Source organism: Panthera tigris, chromosome B1 (genome assembly GCF_018350195.1).
Source record: "Panthera tigris isolate Pti1 chromosome B1, P.tigris_Pti1_mat1.1, whole genome shotgun sequence".
NCBI classification, from domain to species: Eukaryota; Metazoa; Chordata; class Mammalia; order Carnivora; family Felidae; genus Panthera; species Panthera tigris.
Genome location: NC_056663.1, coordinates 40,212,896 through 40,232,143, shown reverse-complemented (window position 1 = coordinate 40,232,143; position 19,248 = coordinate 40,212,896). Strand labels below are relative to the sequence as shown.

Here is a 19,248-nt window from a genome sequence, read left to right as displayed (position 1 = left end):
AACACAAGAGGATGTGAGTAGGACATCCCCAAAATTCTGAGTGAATTCAAAAAGAATCTAAAGGCAATTATAAAAGTTCCTATCTGAGAACCCCAGACGTTCTGTTCTGGAAATGCCTGACTGGCGATTTATATGAAAGTGCATCTGTTGTATTGCACTCTGTAAGAAAAAAAGAAAGAGCTGGAGGGATGGGTCAGCCTGAAGTCCTCAAAAAGGAGGGTAAAGCGCCAGCTCTGTGCAGGGAGAAGGTGCCTTAATCAGCCAACAGGAGGAGTGTGGTGGTTTTGGCAGGTAGAACCGCATAATAAAGCTCACCAGTTGGCTTCCAGGACAGAAACCACAGGCCTTTTATATTAGTTTCCTGTGGCTGCCATAACAAATGGCCACAAACTAGGTGGCTTAACAACGCCTTCTCGCATTCTGGCACAGCTGTAGAGGCTACAAGTCAGAAATCCAAGTGTTAGCAGGGCTGTTTTCCCCCCAGGGGAGGCTCCTACCTTTCTCTTCCCCTTTCTGGTGGTTTTAGGTATTCCCTGGCTTGTAGCTGCGTCCTTCCCATCTGCGTCTGATTCTTCTCCGTCTCTCTGTGTGACCTCTCCTCTTCTTATCAAGACACAAACTTTAGGGGGCGCTTAGGTGGCTCAGTCAGTTAAGCAGCCAACTTAGGCTCAGGTCATGATCTCAGTTTGTGGGTTCGAGCCCCATGTTGGGTCCCAACAGCTCAGAGCCTGGAGCCTGCTTCAGATTGTGTGTCTCCCTGTCTCTCTCTGCCCTTCCCCCACTTGTGTGTGTGCGTGTGTGTGCGTGTGTGTGCATGCTCTCTCTCTCTCTCTCTCTCTCTCTCTCTCAAAAATAAATAAATAAACTTAAAAACAAAAAGACACAAACTTTGAATTTAGGGCCTATTCTAATCCAGTATGACCTCATTTTAACTTAACTAATCACATCTGGAAAGACTCCTTTTCCCAACAAGGTCATGTCCTGAGGTTTTGGGTGGACAGGAATTTATTTGCCCTGATTCTACATTCACAGACCAACGTTCTGATTTTATTTTCTAGAGCTGACCGCATGGGTCCACCACTTGGTAGTTATGTTTCCTGAAACAAAAATTAAGTACCATTCTGGCTTTATTCCCTAGATGCATTTTACTCCAGATTCTCTGGAGTTTCTCAAATGGAAACTTTTACCCACTGCATATGTTTATTCCCCTGGTGGCATTAACAAGAGCATCTTGAAGACAAGTATGACATGTATCCTAGCACCCAGCTCAGCGCTGGGTACACAGTAGTTGCTCAATGACTTTGTGGAATAAATAAGATATAAAGTTAAGATTTGGGTGGCTCAGTCGGTTAAGCGGCTGACTCTTGATTTCAGCTCAGGATATAATCTCGCAGTTCGTGGGCTCGAGCCCTGCATTGGGCTCTGTGCTCACAGTGTAGAGTCTGCGTCGGATCCTCTGTCTCCCTCTGTCTCCATCTCCCCCATTCATGCTCTCTCTCACTCCCTCAAAAATAAATAAATGTTAAAAAAATAATAACAGTTAACATTTTCCTGAGCACTGTGTTCAAAGGTAACACACACGAATGGCCAGGTTTGATTATAACAGCAGCAATTTGACATAAGTATTACTTTCCAAATCATTCTGAAAATAGCGACAGTGAAACTTATAATGCTGAGGGTCTTGCCAACAGAGCTCAAGTCTCAAGTCCAGGAGTGACTAACTAGGTTAGTATAGGACAAGTGCTCACAACCTAAGCAAGTCTGCTCACATGGACAGAATTCATTTCTAAAACAGAGGGCCGAAGTCTGAGCCCTTGACCCTGGGGATCCCACAGGGAAACAGCACTCATTAGGCCACCAGAGACCAAGTTCTGTTTAATCTCACTTTCATCTCACCAAAACTACTCACTTTCTGAGGCTGAGTGGGTTAGGAACAGTCTCTGAATTTCCTTCCCCTCAACATTTCTCTGTAGGTTCTCTTCAATTTGCCTTTTTTTTTTTCCCCACAAGAAAAAATCCTCCTCTTCTCTATGTCTCTTGATTCTTTATACCTCCTCAATCTTGCTCCATTGAATTACCCCCTTTTCTCTCTACCTTCAGTTTCTCCCTCCCTCCGGTCCACAAACATGCTCAAATCTTCCCACCCTAAAAAAACAAAACAAAACAAAACAAAACAAAACAAAACACAAAACTCTTTCCTTGATTCTGCTCCTCTCTCAAGACGCCATTGCTTTTTCTCTTTTCGTGACAGGAAAGTGTCTGTAGCTGCTATAAAGGCAGGAGGCAGCCCAGTCTGAGACATCATCTGTGTGGTGGGAGAAGGGACCTGGCAAAAGGAGCCCAGAGAGGGAACACCCAGAGGGCAAGGACATTCATTTACCCCCTACCTTCTCACTCCACCCATCTTTGGCTTTGACCCTGACCTCTTTTTATACTCTTCCTCAGCGTGTGGAGGGCATCCTACAAGGTAACATTTACCACCCACTCACTCCTTTAGAGTCTGACCTCTGCCCACACCAATCTTTCATTGGTGTCATTAGTAGTCTCATAAACATCACCACAGGCTCATTGGAACCATTATGCTGCACTGCTTCTCCAAGTAATTCATGGTTTGGTAGGGAAGAGACACTGCATTGGTTGGGAGTTCACATCATTGCAAGTCATAGAGTATTCAATTGAACAGTGTCTTCACTATAATAACATTTATTATCTACTCAACAAGTCCAGAGGTAGACTGTTTAGGGTTTGCTTAGCAGTTCAGCAATGTCATCAAGGACCCAGGCACTTTCAAGCCTCTTCAATATATTGATATTTTGTTCTCATGCTTGTTTGCTACTAGTCACAAGATAGCTGCAGTTGCTCCGAATATAATCCTCTCATACTGTATTCAAAAGCAGGAGGCAGCAAGGAAGGAAGTTAGCAGAAAAAGAACGTTCCTTTCACCAGGAAGAAAAACATCTTAATTATCCAGAACTAAGACATGGCTACTGGTCTCAGCTTCACTTTTTGCTCTGGTTTCTGAAACATGACCATTTGTCCTTCAGACAAACTGAAAAGGTCTTCTGTGTATCCACTACATCTTTTGTGTACCTTGATTACAGAACTTAATGCTTTCACATCTTTGTTGAAGTGCCTTTCTTCTTCAATAAACCTCACTTTCCACCCCCAGGTTCCAATACCTCATACATACTTATCTCATATATTTTTCAATGAAGGAGGGAAGGAAGGAAGGAAGGAAGGAAGGAAGGAAGGAAGGAAGGAAGGAAGGAAGAAAAACTCTACCCAAGTCCTGGTCTTTTCCTTTTCTGCCCAGACTTTTTCTACTGGTGATGTCAGCCACAGTGTCAGCCCTGATATGTCTCCCAGGCAGGAGTCTTGCATTTTCAACTCCTGCTGGGACTGGGAATCTCAATGTCAACCACATAAGATGGAACTTGGCATTTTCCACCAAAAATAAATTTTCTGAAATGGGGATAATATTTTTGGAAATATGTCAGTTGCTTTTCTCTATTACAATCCTGTGTGCAGTTTCTGAGCATCCGTTTGCCTCCGGGGAGGTTAGGATTGTTGTAGCAGGAATGTAAAGAGGAAGATAATATTCCATTTTCCCCGTCCAGAGTGGGCTTTCAAAAACAATTGTTTATTATGGAAAATTCCAAACATCTGCAAAAGTAAGCAGAAGAGTATAATGATTCTTTGTGTACTCATCACTCAGTATCAACAGTTATCAACCCAAGATCAATCATGTTTCAACTATATCCCACCTACAGCCCCCCAAATCATTAAATATCCAACCAGTATTCAAATTGTCCTGATTGCCCTTAATTGTTTTACAGTTTGGCTGATGATCCAATTAAGATCCACATATTGCAATTTGTTCATAAGTTTCCCATTTAAAAAAAAAATCTATTGGTTCCCTCTCCTCACATTTTTTCCCCTTGTAGTTTATTTGTTGAAGAAACCTAGTCTCTGGTTTTACTGGTCATACCTTGAAGGGGTGATTTAACATGCTCCTGGGTCTTCTGTATTCCTCCAAGCTTGTGGTTAAATTTGGGGCTTATTCAGATTCAGACTGGACTTTCTGGCAAAGAGGCATACTCTGTTAGTGATGTGAGCAGGTGTTGGTGATCACCACCTAGAGCAATTAATTAGGTGTTGCAAAATTATGACATTCTTGTACTCCTTCTTCATTTATTAGCTACATTACTTCTTTAAAGAAAAATGTCCCCTCATCAATTATTTGCTTATCATTAGGTACAACTTGATTAGGAAAGGCTGGATAAATGAACTCTCTCCTGGTTCCTTTTAGCAGGACATTTTATTCCAATGTCACAATATGGGTGCAAGGTGTACCTGCTTTTCATGGAATGATCATTGTTTCTAGATCTTTTCAGTGGACAGAATTAAGAAATAGATTCTACAAAGGGATGCCTGGGTGGCCCTGTCGGTTAAGTGACTGACTTTGGCTCAGGTCATGATCTCAAGGTTTTGTGAGTTCAAGCCTCACATCAGGCTTTGTGATGACAGTGCAGAACCTGCTTGGGATTCTCTCCTTCTCCCTCTCTCTTTGCCCCTCCCCCACTCTCACTCTCTCAAAATACATAAACTTAAAAAAAAAGAAATAGATTCTAAAAAGATAAAACATACAACGAATTCATATTTATACTGTAAAATTAAATTCAGGAGCGCACTGGGGAGCCTGGGTGGCTTATTTGGTTAAGTGTCTGACTCTAGCTCAGGTCATGATCTCATGGTTCATGAGTTTGAGCCCCACATCGGGCTCTGCACTGACAGCATGGAGACTGCTTGGGACTCTCTGTCTCCCCCTCTCTCTGCTCCTCCTTCACTCACTCTCCCTCTCTCTCAAAATGAATAAGTAAACTTAAAAAAAAAATTAAAAAATATTCAGCAGCACATTTTTTTTTTTACTTAACATTGTTTTGTATTCTTACATCTGTATCTCTTTCCTCCCCTCCCCCCAATGATACCACTATAATTACTGGTTTGCTTCATCTTGTAATCCACATATAACAATCTCAAAATAATACCAACACCATTGTCAACAATATGATTACTGAAAACAGGTTGTGTTTGTGTTTTTTGTGGTTTTGGTTGGGGGGGGGGTACTTCTCTCTGTCTCACTATGGATGCACAATCAAATTACTCTGAATTAAAGCCCCTTGAAATACCTGACTTCTGTGCATTATGGGGCCAACTCAACACACTGTTAGATCCATTTGTTTAGCTGCTTTCAATTTTTAGGAATTTTTTTCCTTTGTAAATTTAACTTTTTTATAATTGTACAAAATAGTTAACTTGTTTCAAAATCAAATCTACCAGACAAGGTACAGTCTGAGAAGTCTCGCCTTCTATACCTATTTTCTTAACCCTATGCTACCCTTTTTTTCCCTATGGGTAACATTTCTCCCCTTCTCTATGGTTTATTTTTCCATTTTTAATAATAAAAGTTTATATATACCTATATATGTGTATGCATGTATATATATTCATATTCCTCCCCTTTATCACCGAAATGGTATATTAACAGTTCTTCACTTATACTTTCCACTGATCAATATAATCCAAAAATAACAATGCAGTACTAGTGTATGGAAATATTTACTGTTCCTTTCACTTTCCGTGAAATACCTCTCCATTTTGAAAATGTGAGTAATTCAACCAGACCCCTATTGATGGACAGTTGGTTTGTTGCCAATCTCTTGTTAATCGGTGGTGCAAGAGCAGCCTCCCTTGTGCATGTATCTTTTCCTATTTTTGCTACACTGTCTTTGGGATAGACACCTAAAAGTGGGAAATTCAGGTCAGTGCATAAATGCATATGTAATTATGCTAGATATTGCCAAATTTCCCTCCATAGGAATTATGCCATTTTGCACTCCCACTAGCAGTGTATAAGAATTCCCATTTTCCCACAGCTTGGCCAATAGGATATATTGTCAGAGGGGTGCCTGGGTAGCTCAGTCAGTTAAGCGTTGGACTTTGACTCAGGTCATGATCTCGCTGTTCATTGGTTCTAGCCCCACAACAGGCTCTGTGCTGACAGCTCAGAGCCTGAAGCCTGCTTCCGACTCTGTGTCTCCCTCTCTCTGCCTCTCCCCCACTCACACACTCTCTCTGTCTCTCAAAAATGAATAAAGGTTAAAAAAATTTTTTAATAAAAAAATATGTTGTCAGACATTTTGGCTTTTGTCAATCTGCTGTGTGAGAGACGTGGTATCCCGATGAGTTTTAATCGCAGGCGAGGTTGAGAAGACGATTAAAGGCCATTTGGATTTCATTTTCTGTGACTTGTCTATTCATTTCTCTAGTCTGTGTTTCTATAGATTTGTGGTCTTTTTCTTCTTTAATTTAGAAACTATTTATATATTAAGAAAAAATTCTTTTGTCTGTAATTTTTCCCCAGGCTGTTATACTTTGCTTATGGTATTTTTTGCCATGCAAACTTTTTTTTTTTTTTGGTAGTCACATTTGTTAATCTCTTTTCTCATTGCTTCTGGACTTAAAGTCTTAGGGAAGTCTGCACACATTACACAAGAATTTGCCTATGTTTTCTTCTAGCAGTGGTAGAGTTCAATTTTTCACACTGAAGTCTCTGATCCACTTGGAATTCATATGTACCATGTGAAGAATGAATCTTATTTTATCTTTTTCCACATGGCTATCCTTATCCTAAAACCACCTATTAAAATGCCTGTCTTTCCCCCACTGATTTGAAATGTTCCTTTATTAGATGCTAAGTTTCCATATGCAGTTGGATCTTTCTCTAGATTTTCTAGTCTGTTCCTTGGTCTGTGTGTCTATTTATTTCCCAATACCACACTGATTTATTTATGGGGATTTTATAGCATTTTCCTGTTTTCCCCACCCCCATTGTTCTTTTTCAGGGGCTTCCTGGCTATCCTTGCATTTTTTGTTCTTTTAAGTAAACAAACCATTCTTTCTATATTTTATATGATGATACACTTTATAATCAACTTTACTTCCATGAGATCATCATGACCTCTGACAATCCAGCCAATTCCATCATCCTGTATCTTAGATGCCTCTTGGAGACAAGGCAGTAGGAAGTGGAAGGTGGAAACGGAGCATTTGCTCAAGAAATCAAATCATCCACAAGGGACTGACATGCTATTCTTTGGCAATCTTAAAGCGCAGGCATACTTTCCTGTTACCCAGAAGGCAATGTCTCAAGTGAAAATTCAAATTGGTTATGGAGAAATAACGAAGATATGTTTTGTTTACATATCAGCACAGGCTTGTGATACATATGCTGCTCAGGAGGGTGATGCTGCTCTTCTTTCTCTTGACTTTCTTACTTCTCTCTCTTTTTTTTTTTTTAACTTTAGGGAGGAGGGAAGGGCAGAGAGAGAGAATCTTAAGCAGGCTTCATGCTCTGTGAGGAACCTGACACAAGGCTCAATCCCATGACCCTGGGATCATGCCCTGAGTTGAAATGGTGTCCCTTCTTGGTTCTCTCACCAGCATAATCATTCACATCTGGATGGACACCTCAGGCTGATCTGTGTGCCTCTCCTCACACTCCCCAACCGATTGGCCACCAAGACCTATAGTTTCTGCCTTCACAAAGTTTCACAAATATTTTCCAGGATAATAGATCAGCAGGACCTCAAGGCTCTTCAACATGTTGTCCCACTGGCACCCAGATGTAATTTTCAAAAGAAACACATTCTTTCCAGGGCAACTCCATGTATACACATACATGTGTTCTTCTAACCAACTTTAACGAACAAAGTACACCAAACTCCTATCATGTTCACTAAGCAGCATAAATGTTGATGTTGTTCCTTGTATGATTTAAAAAAAATTTTTTTTTAACGTTTATTTATTTTTGAGACAGAGAGAGACAGAGCATGAACGGGGGAGGGGCAGAGAGAGGGAGACAGAATCCGAAACAGGCTCCAGGCTCTGAGCTGTCAGCACAGAGCCCGACGCGGGGCTCGAACTCACGGACTGTGAGATCATGACCTGAGCCGAAGTCGGCCACTTAACCGACTGAGCCACCCAGGCGCCCCCCTTGTATGATTTTAAAACAAGTCTCCAGACTGGGGCCAGTCACAATTAAAAATCCATTTTCTGTGGGCTGTGGATAGATCTCCCTTTAATAAATATCTGTACACACATTCAGATTAAAAATTAGTGTGTTTTATCAAGGAACATTTTTAGAATCTAAAAATACTATCAGATTCCACTCTTAGATGTATAGAAAGAGTAATAAGCACACTTATCCACCAAAAGACATGTATAAGAATGTTCATAGCAGCTTTAGCCAGAACTCCAAAGTGCAAACAACCCAAATGTCCATCAGCAAGAGAACGCACAAATCAATTGGGAGGGTTTTCCTTCAATAGAACGTTACACAGCAATAAAGAGATCGGACTACTGCTGAATGCATCAATATGGAGGACTTACAGATGTGAGCATAGGGGCAAAGGAGCAGACAACATAACAAGAGTACATATTACATAGTTCATAGTTCATTATATAGTCTGTATATATGAAGTTCAAGACTAGTAAAATGAACTTATGATGATAAAATTGGAATAATCGTTCTGAGAGGGAGTATAGTCTGGGAAGTGGCTCTGGGAAGTGAAAACTTTGGGGGTAGAGGGAGGTTGGAGATGTCTATATCTACATCTGGGTGGTGGTTATCTGAGTGTATAGCTATGCAAAATTTCACTGAGTTGTATATTTAACATTTATATCCTTTCCTTGATGTAGGTTATACTTTAACAAAAAAATAATAAATCTTAGAGAAACTCCCCTCCCATATCCCCAAAGATAGCAGACTTCTCTAAAATCCCTTGGTCCTCAAATATCCGGTACAAGAAAAACCATGTTCTTGCACACTACCAGGAGTCACAGATCTAAGTGTATGCTATGTAATTGGTGCTCCCTGGAGCACAAAATAGATGCACAGTTTACATTCCAGTCAAAATGGAATTTCTCAGCCTTTGATTTCCCATTTTCTCCAATCACCATATGAGTGAGTGAAACCTGGCTCAATTTATGAATCAGGAACATGATAAAGTGAGGTTGGAACTCCCATACAGGACAGTAGAAGTCCTCATTGCAAGCACAGAGCTTGCTTTAGAGGCCATTGTAAATTCCTTGAGGGTGGGGGATCATTACCCTCTCCATTGTCTTGTCCTTTGAGCCTTTAGTACTGTGCCTTTTACTGAACAGAGCAGAAGATCAGAATAAATTAAATGGATGGATGGATGGAACCTTATATCCTCGGTACAACAGTTTAATTATCATTCCTAAATGCATGTTTTCTTTGTGGTAAGTCCTCCTCAAGGCTACATGATTATAACAAGCCTCCTTCATCTCTTCCCCTTCAATTCTATTGTGTCTTTGATGAAATATAATTATATCTAACTGGTATTTTTCTCAGTGTTCTTCCTTGTTGAAATACATCCTGTTCTCATGATTTGTGTCCCATGGTGAAATTTCCAGTGATAAGAGCTGGCATATAATCTTACATTTTCTTTCCATGGGAATTGGCAACATTAACAATTAGAGTCAAGTTAGTTTAAAATACACAAAATATGTGAATACTGGGATTTCTCACCAAAGGCTTAATGTAAAAATCAAACTGTTAAGCACTTCCACCAGAGAAAAGTAACTTTCTCATTAAAAGCCAGCCCTGCCAGCCTGGGACAAGGGCAAGTCAAGGCCCCTCCACCCAGAGAAGGGGTGTGGAATAACTGGGATTTCTTTCTAGATTGGTGAGGCTCACCTGGGGCTGTAGAAAGGAATTGTTTGGCCCAAGGCTACTGCTGCGTCTCTAGAGTTTGGTAGAACAGGAGTGTTTATGAAGACACCCTTCTGTTTCCACTTAAATGCTGCTGATGTCCTTAGGCTACAGGCTGAGGAAGAAAGAAGATCCATGGGTGCCTTCTCGTTGCCACTTTTTAGAACATCTAATACATTCTTTTCACTTTCTCCTACGCCCATCCTTAACTCTCCAGAGAACTGGACTCCTACTGTATGTTGGATTAGACCCAGAACTTAACCGCAGCACATGGACATTTGGAGCAGGAGAATTCTTTGTTGCAGGGCTCTCCTGTGTTCAGTAGGGTATTTAGTAGCATCCCTGACCTCCACCCATTGAATGTCAGGAGCACCCCTCTTCCCAGTGTGACAACCAAAATGTCTTCAAACACTGCCAAGTGTCCAATGGAAGACAGAATGTCCCCTGGTTAAGAACCACTGAATTAAACTAATCAGATATGACAGTCAGTACTCAAAACCCAAGGACCCAGCTCCCACTTGTCTCTACCCCATACAACCTCCAACACTCCCCTACTGATAAGCAGCTGAGAAGGGAACAGTAATATATTAACTCCATGACTCTATGATAACCGCTGGGTGCAGTGTGTGTAGAAGCTATCAGATATAAGAAAGGAAGGTAACAAAATGCAAATTTTATGCTAATATTTTGGTGTCCAGGACATCTTCTGCCTGGAGGCAGGCCACAGAGAACTCACAAAGGATTGCAGAGTTGGTGAGATCAAGGAGTATGTTTAACAAAACCTTCTGAATCAAATCAAAGAGTTGTAACATCTCCTTTGTGGTTACTGTTTTATAGAAAGAAAGAGGAACCTGGAAGTTCCCTAGTTAAATGTTTTCTGTGATTCAATTCTTGGATCTCAAAGACTACCCGGTGTTTCTGCAGTGCCTGCACAGCCAAAGAACCATAGTGGGGTGTGGTAGCAGTGAGCAAGGCACATGCGGGCTGGAAGATGGTCCCTAGTCCTATATTGATTGCACACTTCTTTGGCCCATTATGACATACTTTCACTACTGCTTTTTGTCTGTGAGTCTCATCTTGCCACACTGCCTGCGTGGTGACTTGATTTTGTCTGACACCATATCCTTTCTCTTCTCACAAAGGATCCTACCTAAGTTCCTTAGCTACAGAGGGAACACAGAATCCACGTTGAGTCCATCAGAATACTTCATCTCTGGCCACAGTGACCAGTGACCAAAATTCTTTTTTGAGATTTTTTTTTTTAGTCATTGCATGAATTTTTTATTGATTGGATTTCTTTTGTCTCTTTAAAAAAATTTTTTTTTTAATTTACATCCAAATTAGTTAGCATATAGGGCAACAATGATTTCAGGAGTAGATTCCTTAGTGCCCCTTACCCATTTAGCCCATCCCCCCTCCTACCACCCTTCCAGTAACCCTCAGTTTGTTCTCCATATTTAAGAGTCTCTTATGTTTTGTCCCCCTCACTGTTTTTATATTATTTTTGTTTCCTTTCCCTTATATTCACCTGTTTTGTCTCTTAAAGACTTCATATGAATGAAGTCATATGATTTTTGTCTTTCTCTGACTAATTTCACTTAGCATAATACCAACCAGTTCCATCCACGTGGTTGCAAATGACAAGATTTCATTCTTTTTGATTGCCAAGTAATACTCCATTGTATGTATATGTGTGTGTGTGTGTGTGTGTGTGTGTGTGTGTGTATATATATATATATATACACACACACCACATCTTCTTTATCCATTCATCCATCGATAGACATTTGGACTCTTTCCATACTTTGGCTATTGTTGATAGTGCTGCTATAAACATGGGGGTGCATGTGTCCCTTTGAAACAACACACCTGTATCCCGTGGATAAACGCCTAGTAGTGCAATTGCTGGGTCGTAGGGTAGTTCTATTTTTAGTTTTCTGAGGAACCTCCATATTGTTTTCCAGAGTGGCTGCACCAACTTGCGTTCCCACCTTTTATTTTTTTTTCCATTGAGGCATTTTATTTTCACATACGTACCACATCCCTAGAAAAAAGAATCCCAGGATTTTCCCTCCTGTGCATTCTTGTCTCACCTCCCGACGGTCCATGATCCCTTCTAAGGCCACTAGCACAATGAAACCAAACCAGTGGGATGGGAGCAGATCACTCTGCCACCTCGCTAGATCTTTGAGCCATATATCAAATCTGGGGCCACCACTCCATACCTGTTTAACTTGTGTGTGAGATTCCCTAGCCCTGCGATCATCCCCAATGACTTCCCTAGCCCTGCGATCATCAATGATTTCAAATTTGCCAATGTAACCATGTTTCATCATCACAGCTAGAAACTTGACGATGACCTTGGAGTATGGCCCAATAACAACCTGGCATTTGCCTTTCTTCAGCACTGTCAATGCTCTTGAGAGCATCCACCATTCATGAGCCCCATTATGGCAACATAGAAAAAGGGAGGAAAGAGCTTTTTTGACATTTTCAAAGTTGAGAGAAAAGCTCCCTTACCTCTGTGGTCAGGGACTAGGTGAAAGGCTTATGTGCTGCTGGATGTACCAGGTGCCATGTGGAGAAACCCATCTACACCAGGACCTACTAAAACACTACCCAGAGGAAGGAATCCCTGGTGACTTTGAGTCCCTAGTTCTGGTCTTCATGGTGCTCAGAGTCCTGGTTCCCAGCCTTCCTGAGCCTGTACATTTACATCCTCATTTGACTGTATAAACTCCCCTAGAATGACTCCATTAATTGCCCCTCCAGCTTTTTATTCTAAGCAAATGTGATTTGGAGCTTTGTCCATTGTAACAAGAAAGTGCTGGCAATAACAGACTGTAATCTTCATCAAAGACAGGACTCTATTTTACCATTTTTGTGTATTACACACAAATGATGACCCCAAAACCAGTTTTCAAAAGATTCTTTTTGATTCATTCTGAATACTGAAGTCTGAATAGCAGCAATGCTTAAATAGGGTCTTCACATTGCTGGATAAGCCAGACATTTTCCTGCTTTACTTTCTGTAAACCTACATGCCTTTGTCATGACCGAGAGGGACTGTGCTGACATAAACAATGTTCACATTTAAGGACGACCTGTCTGTGACATGATTCCCCACTCATCTCCAAGGTGATTTGGCTGGTATCCCTGGGACATGGTGTCTTTCCTCCTTCATGAGTGTCACTTATGAGGCTGTTTAGTCTAAGAGGATAATCTTCTAAGCATGGAAGATTGATTGTTCTATCATGGTTATATTTGTCTAGAGCAACTTGCTAGAGCCTATATTCAATGGATAGTATTATCTTTTTAACACCTATATTGGTATTTAATCAGCAGTGCATAAATATATATTTAATATTATTATGTATATATAATATATATATAAACATATATATAATTATGTCAGTAGATGGGATATGGAAATTGAGAATTCATTCCATGACCCTCAAATTCCAATTATTTGAATGTTTGTTATATCACTCCTGGGGGTCAACAAATATGGGAATTGTGGGAGGAGGTCTCTCTGGTCTGATCTCCTCATCTCTTGAAAGCCTACTGATGTGGCTCCTCCAGGCAGACCCTTTCCTCCAATGTTGTAAGCTCTACTTCTAGATCTGTAGGGACAAACATCTCAATGTTCTCAGTCTCATTCTCAGTGGTCAGTTGGGTCCTCTGCATATTTCCAAAATCCACAACTCACAAAAAATAAAAAATATATTAATCATGAGGAGGAAGAACAACCACAGTTTTTGCTTCTGTGAGCTGCCATCTTTGTTTTTCTGACATGCACGTCTTACTTTCTTCTTGCTCAATGCAAAGGGCAAGCAATTCTAATGTCTGTGTCTCTGAACTAGAATCAAATGATAAATTGTTGTCAACAGCTGCAAGGAAAAAAAGTAACACCTTGAGTGCCCATATTATCATGCCTTTTTACTCCTTTAATAAACCAAAGTACAATTGCTGTCATTTGGGAAAAGATGGGTGTGTTTTAAGAAGCACCCAAGAACTCACCCAAACTTCTACTGTTTAAAACCTGATCAAGGGGCACCTGGGTGCCTCAGTTAAGTGTCCAACTCTTGATTTCAACTCGGGTCACGATCTCACAGTTCATGGGATTGAACCCTGTTTCAGGTTCCATGCTTATCTCTTTCTCTCTGCCCCTCCATTGCTCTCTGTCTCTCTCTCTCTCAAAATAAAAAATCAATAAACTTAAAAAAAAAAACCTGATTGAGAATTTAGTTCATTCTGACTTTTGGCTCAAAAAGAGATTCCTGTAGTTTTGAGAGGGAAACAGCTTGCCACGTGGATAAGATGACTGTTCCGTAAGATGGGGGATTGGATAAGAGCCAATGAGGAATGCATAGAGACAGAAGGAGAATAAAAGAAAAAAAAATAAGAAAGAAGAGTGAAGGTAAAGGGAGTAGATGAAATATCATCAAAACACAGAAGATTTCTGTTTCAAAGAAATATTCATCTTCTCTCCTCCATAAAGTTCCCATTAAAGAGTTTTAAAAACTGCAATCTCATAAATTTTCATAATCATGAAGTTTAGAAGCTCCACAGCCCAGCATGGCTACTATCAAGACCCAAACAAACAGAAAATAACAAATGGTGAGGATGCAGAGAAAGTAGAACCTTTGTGCACTGTAAGTGGGAATGTAAAATGGCACAACAACTATGGAAAACAGCATGATGTTTCTTCAAAAAAATAAAAAATAAAAAGTAGAATTACCATATGATCCAGGATTTCCACTTCTGGGTATATGCCCAAAATAATTGAAAGCTGAGATTCAAAGAGATATTTGTACACCCATGTTCACAGCAACATTATTCACAAAAGGTGGAAGCAACTCAAGTGGCCATCAATAGATGAATGGGTAAACAAAATGACACACACACACACACACACACACACACACTGGAATATCACACAGCCTTAAAAAGGAAGGAAATTCTGACACATGTTACAACATAGATGAGCCCTGAGAACACTGTGTTAAGTGAAATAAGCTAGTCATGAAGACAAATACAAATATAGGAGTATGCTTCCACCTATGTAAAGTCCCTAGAACAATCAGATTCAGAGACAGAAAGTAGAATGCTTGGTTGCCAGGGGCTGGGAGGAGGGGACAATGGGGGTTATTGTTTAATGGGTATAGAATTTCAGTTTTGCAAGATTAAAAGAGTTCTGGGGATGGATGGTGGCGATGGTTGCATAACAATGTCAATGTACTTAACACTACCAAACTGTATGCTTGGTACATACATGGGGGACCATATATGGGGGGGGGGGTGCTGTGTGGCTCAGTTGGTTAAGCATCCAACTTCAGCTCAGGTCATAATCTCATGGTTCGTGAGTTCAAGCCCCATATTGGGCTCTGTGCTGTCAGCTCGGAGACTGGAGCCTGCTTCAGATTTGGTGTCTCTGGTCCTTCCCTGCTCATGCTCTCTCTCTCTCTCTCTCTCTCACTGTCTCTCAAAAATAATAAAAATAAACATTAAAAAAAAAATCCCATAGCCCAAGAGTCACATTTTTCTCCTGGAGTCCAACATCCCACCCTGCTGATCTCCATGCATCGCTGTGGAATGCAGTGGGTAACCTGGGACCTTGTTGGAAATGTGTACATTCGGTCCCACCTCAGACCTCCTGAATCAGAAACTCTGGGCTCTGGAATTACAGTTTTATCAATCCTACCAGGTTATTCAAATGCCCCTCAAGTCTAAAAACCACTGCACTAAGGTAATTGACGTGGAGACAGAAGAGATATGTTTTGAAGACAGAGAAAATATGACTTTGTGGGGGATTGGATACAGAGTGGAGAGAGAGAGGTATCAGTAGGTAAAGGTTGAATGGATACCTGTTGGATGAATGGATGTTTTCTTAAAACTGTTCTGCTCTTGGGGCTCCTGGGTGGCTCAGTCAGTTAAGTTTCTGATTTTGGCCTCAGGTCATGATCTGGTGGTTGGTGAGTTCAAGCCCCACATTGGGCTCTGGGCTCTGGGCTGACAGCTCAGAGCCTGGATCCTGCTTTGGATTCTGTCTCCCTCTCTCTGCCCAATCTATTTCTTTGTCTCTGTCTCTCTGTCTCTCTCTCAAAAATAAATATAAAAAAAAAAAAACTGTTCTGCTCTTAATTTTATTTTGTTTTACTAGAGTGAGAAAGAAAAAATAAAAGCATGCTTTCTTAAAGCATTGGGTTGGAGAACAGGAAATAGGCCAGAATGGTTGACCTATAATCTTTAGAAATCCACGCAAGGTAGGTTTTACCCAAATGTGTACTTAACTGTACACATGGCAATTATGTAGCAGGTGAATGGTAGAGTCATAAAGCTTACCAGCTGGCCTGGTAAAGACACACACAAAACACACACACACACACACACACACACACACACACAGAGTTGCAAGCATACCCTTCTACTTCCTTTTTGTACTGATGTCAGGGGGGGAATGATGTGGAACATGGCTCAACCCTGAGGGATATTCTGGGACAGGAGACTTTCAGTTTTAAAGCTGGGACAGTCCTGGGCAAATCAGATGGTTGGTCACCCTAGTTATAACACAGACTCATAGATTTTTCAAATTTAAAGGATTTAGAGTTTGGGGCACCTGGGTGGCTCAGTCGGTTGGGCATCCGACTTCGGCTCAGGTCATGATCTCACAGTTCATGGGTTCAAGCCCTGTGTCGGGCTCTGTGCTGACAGCTCAGAGCCTGGAGCCTGTTTCGGATTCTGTGACTCCCTCTCTCTCTGCCCCTCCCCTGTTCACACTCTGTCTCTGTCTCAAGAATAAATAAGCATTAAAAAAAATTTTTTTAATAAATAAATAAATAAATAAATAAATAAATAAAGGATTCAGAGTTTGACACTCTGGCTACAGAGTGGAATTACCTGGAGAGCTTAAAAAATATATGATTGCTGGGCTTCACGATAGACCAATTAAAATCAGCATCTCAAGGGTGTCTGGATGGCTCAGTGGAGCATGAGACTCTCCACCTAGGGGTTGTGAGTTCAAGCCCACGTTGGGTGTAGAGAATCCTTAAAAAATAAAATCTTTGGGGCATCTGGGTGGCTCAGTTGGTTGAGCAACCGACATTGGCTCAGGTCATGATCTCACAGTTTGTGAGTTCAAGCCCCACATCGGGCTTTCTGCTTTCAGTGCAGAGCCTACTTCAGATCTTCCACTCCCCTCTCTCTCTGTCCCTGCCCTGCTGACGCTCGCACTCTCAAAAATAAATTAAAACATTTAAAAATTTTTTAAATAAATAAATAAATAAATAAATAATTTAAGAAATAAAATCGGTATCTCTGGGTGCAATACCCAGGCATCAATATTTTTTAAAAGTTCCCCAAGGGAACAATGAGGACTGATCTAATCCAGCTTTTTTACTGCCAGATGAGGAATCTAACGCCAGTAAAAGTTATTTATCCAAGGTCACTCAATTAATTAGGGGCGAAACTCAGGGTTCCTGACTCTGAGGCTAGTGTTCTTCCCACACACCACCATCCTTTTATAGATAATTAAAGATTAATTACTTGCAACCAAGCCCCTGCCCAACCATGCTAATTAGGACAACACACATACCACCTGTCTGGCCCTCAATAAAACAGACCTTTGAGCTTCCAGCTGGGCACACTCACGGTTGAAATCCAAGACTCTTTTCCTGCTCCCTTCCAACTGTCTTCTCTACCACCTGCTCTGTTCCTAAGTCCCTCTGACTCCTGAGGGATTCAAATTCAGCCCGGATTCCTTCCCCGGGGATCCCCGTTCCTCCTGTTTACAGATTTGGCCTCAACCATTTGACCACAGCACGCTCTCACTTCCGCTTCCGGCAGATGTGGTGGGCACACAGGATCGCTCACCTGGAAGCAGAAGCCCAGCCTGGCAGCGGCCTGCCTGACCAGCGTCCCACCAGGAGAGGCTAACGCGGAGCTCCCTTAATTACAGAACTTCTTTTGTAGAACAAGCTAGAGCCACAGCAGGCTGTGATGCAAACCCTCCTAGGCCGGGAAAGCCAGGCCGCCTGACTACTTGCTGTCTAGCACGAAACCAGCGCCCCTGCTGAAGATGAGTTCAGGATGAAATAAAATGCCTCGCAAAGGTTAGGGTCAGAAACCCAAGCCTCAGGCCTGGCCAGTCTGACCAGGAACGGCTGGACGGTTCCCCTGACCAGGAAAAAGTGCTGAAAAAAAGGTGGTGGTGACATGACTATGGTGAAGGAAAACGGCATCTTGCCAACAGGACACAGTAAAGTCTCAGAAAAGGAACGAGTGGAGAATGAAATTACAAGTGTTGAAGTAAGTTTCTAGGTTCAAGATGGAGCTGCTCCCGCCAGGGAGCCACAGCCCCAAGAGGAGACCTAGATGACTTTGGGGTCCCTGCAAATCCTCTGCTTGACCCCAGTCAGCCCTGCCCGCCCCCTTACCCCAAACAAGATATTTCCTTTTGCCTCCTCCTTGGTCTTCTTTCTTTACCCTGTAAAGACTTCCTGCCTTTTGTTCTGACCACTTGGTAAAGTGTGGAAGTTTGTGTCGCCCATACTGTCTTCTCTAAACCTCTTTGCAACAGAACAGGAGCAGTCCCCCTCCCTCCCTACAGGTGGCAGTCCTCCCGGGGATACGGGACCCTGGGGTCTCCTGGAGCTGGGCACCCCCCCCTCAGCCCTCCTCCTTGCCTGATGGTTTCTTGTGGTTTGTCCCACTGTCATCAAGTGTTTCCTCCTGGTCCTTGTGGCGGCTTAACTTGGAGGACAATGCCAGTCCGTGGTCTGTGGCAGTAAACCTGGCTTCTCTTCAAAACCATGTGGGCCGCATTCTAGACCCACGGATCCAGAATTCCTGGGGAAAGCATCCAGGAATGTGTGTTTCTCAGAAGTTCCCCCAAATGATTGGGAAAGCACAGACAGATTTGGGAACCCCTGCCGTGTGTGGTAAGCGTAGCGGTGGTTTCTCCATGCAAGCCGTCCTTCCCACAGTGACCGCCAACGTTCCCGGCGGTGGGCGCTCCCAGCTTTCCCAAGCCTGGTTCCCGCGCAGTGGCGGGCATCAACTCCTTCCAGGCCTGGAGTCTGGGGCTACTGCAGGGGGCTTGCCCCAACTTGCTGGGAGCTGAGGATGCGTGGAGCTGTTAGACCAACACCCATTGCCTTCTGATGCGTAGTTTTGGATTTGGGCAGCCTGTGTTTATTTTAGTTTATTTTTTTTAATTTAAAATTTAAGGAACGAATAGTCTCTAAAGCATACAACCTTTAAAAACGGAGACTGTTGACCTAAGACTGCAGTATGATCTACAGTCCACCAGGGGGCCCCCAAGTCCTGTACCGCATGTCCATCGTCGCAAGTCCTTTCTCTGGGTCCTATTCGCTGTTAACACCAATGCTGGAGAAATGCAAAGCCTTTCCAGGAGCCCCTTGGCTCAAGGCTGGGTCTCAGGAAATAATTTA

General features: G+C 42.1%; 1 long non-coding RNA gene across 1 annotated transcript; it reads right to left on the bottom strand.

Annotated features, from left to right (window-relative positions):
* Positions 1 to 2,722: 2,722 nt before the first annotated feature.
* On the bottom strand, positions 2,723 to 17,601 carry LOC107181059. The gene is made up of 3 exons (XR_001511852.2): positions 17,419 to 17,601; positions 3,989 to 4,135; positions 2,723 to 3,663 (listed from the first exon to the last, which is right to left on the bottom strand). It is a non-coding gene; the product is annotated as an uncharacterized LOC107181059 (long non-coding RNA).
* Positions 17,602 to 19,248: the final 1,647 nt, after the last annotated feature.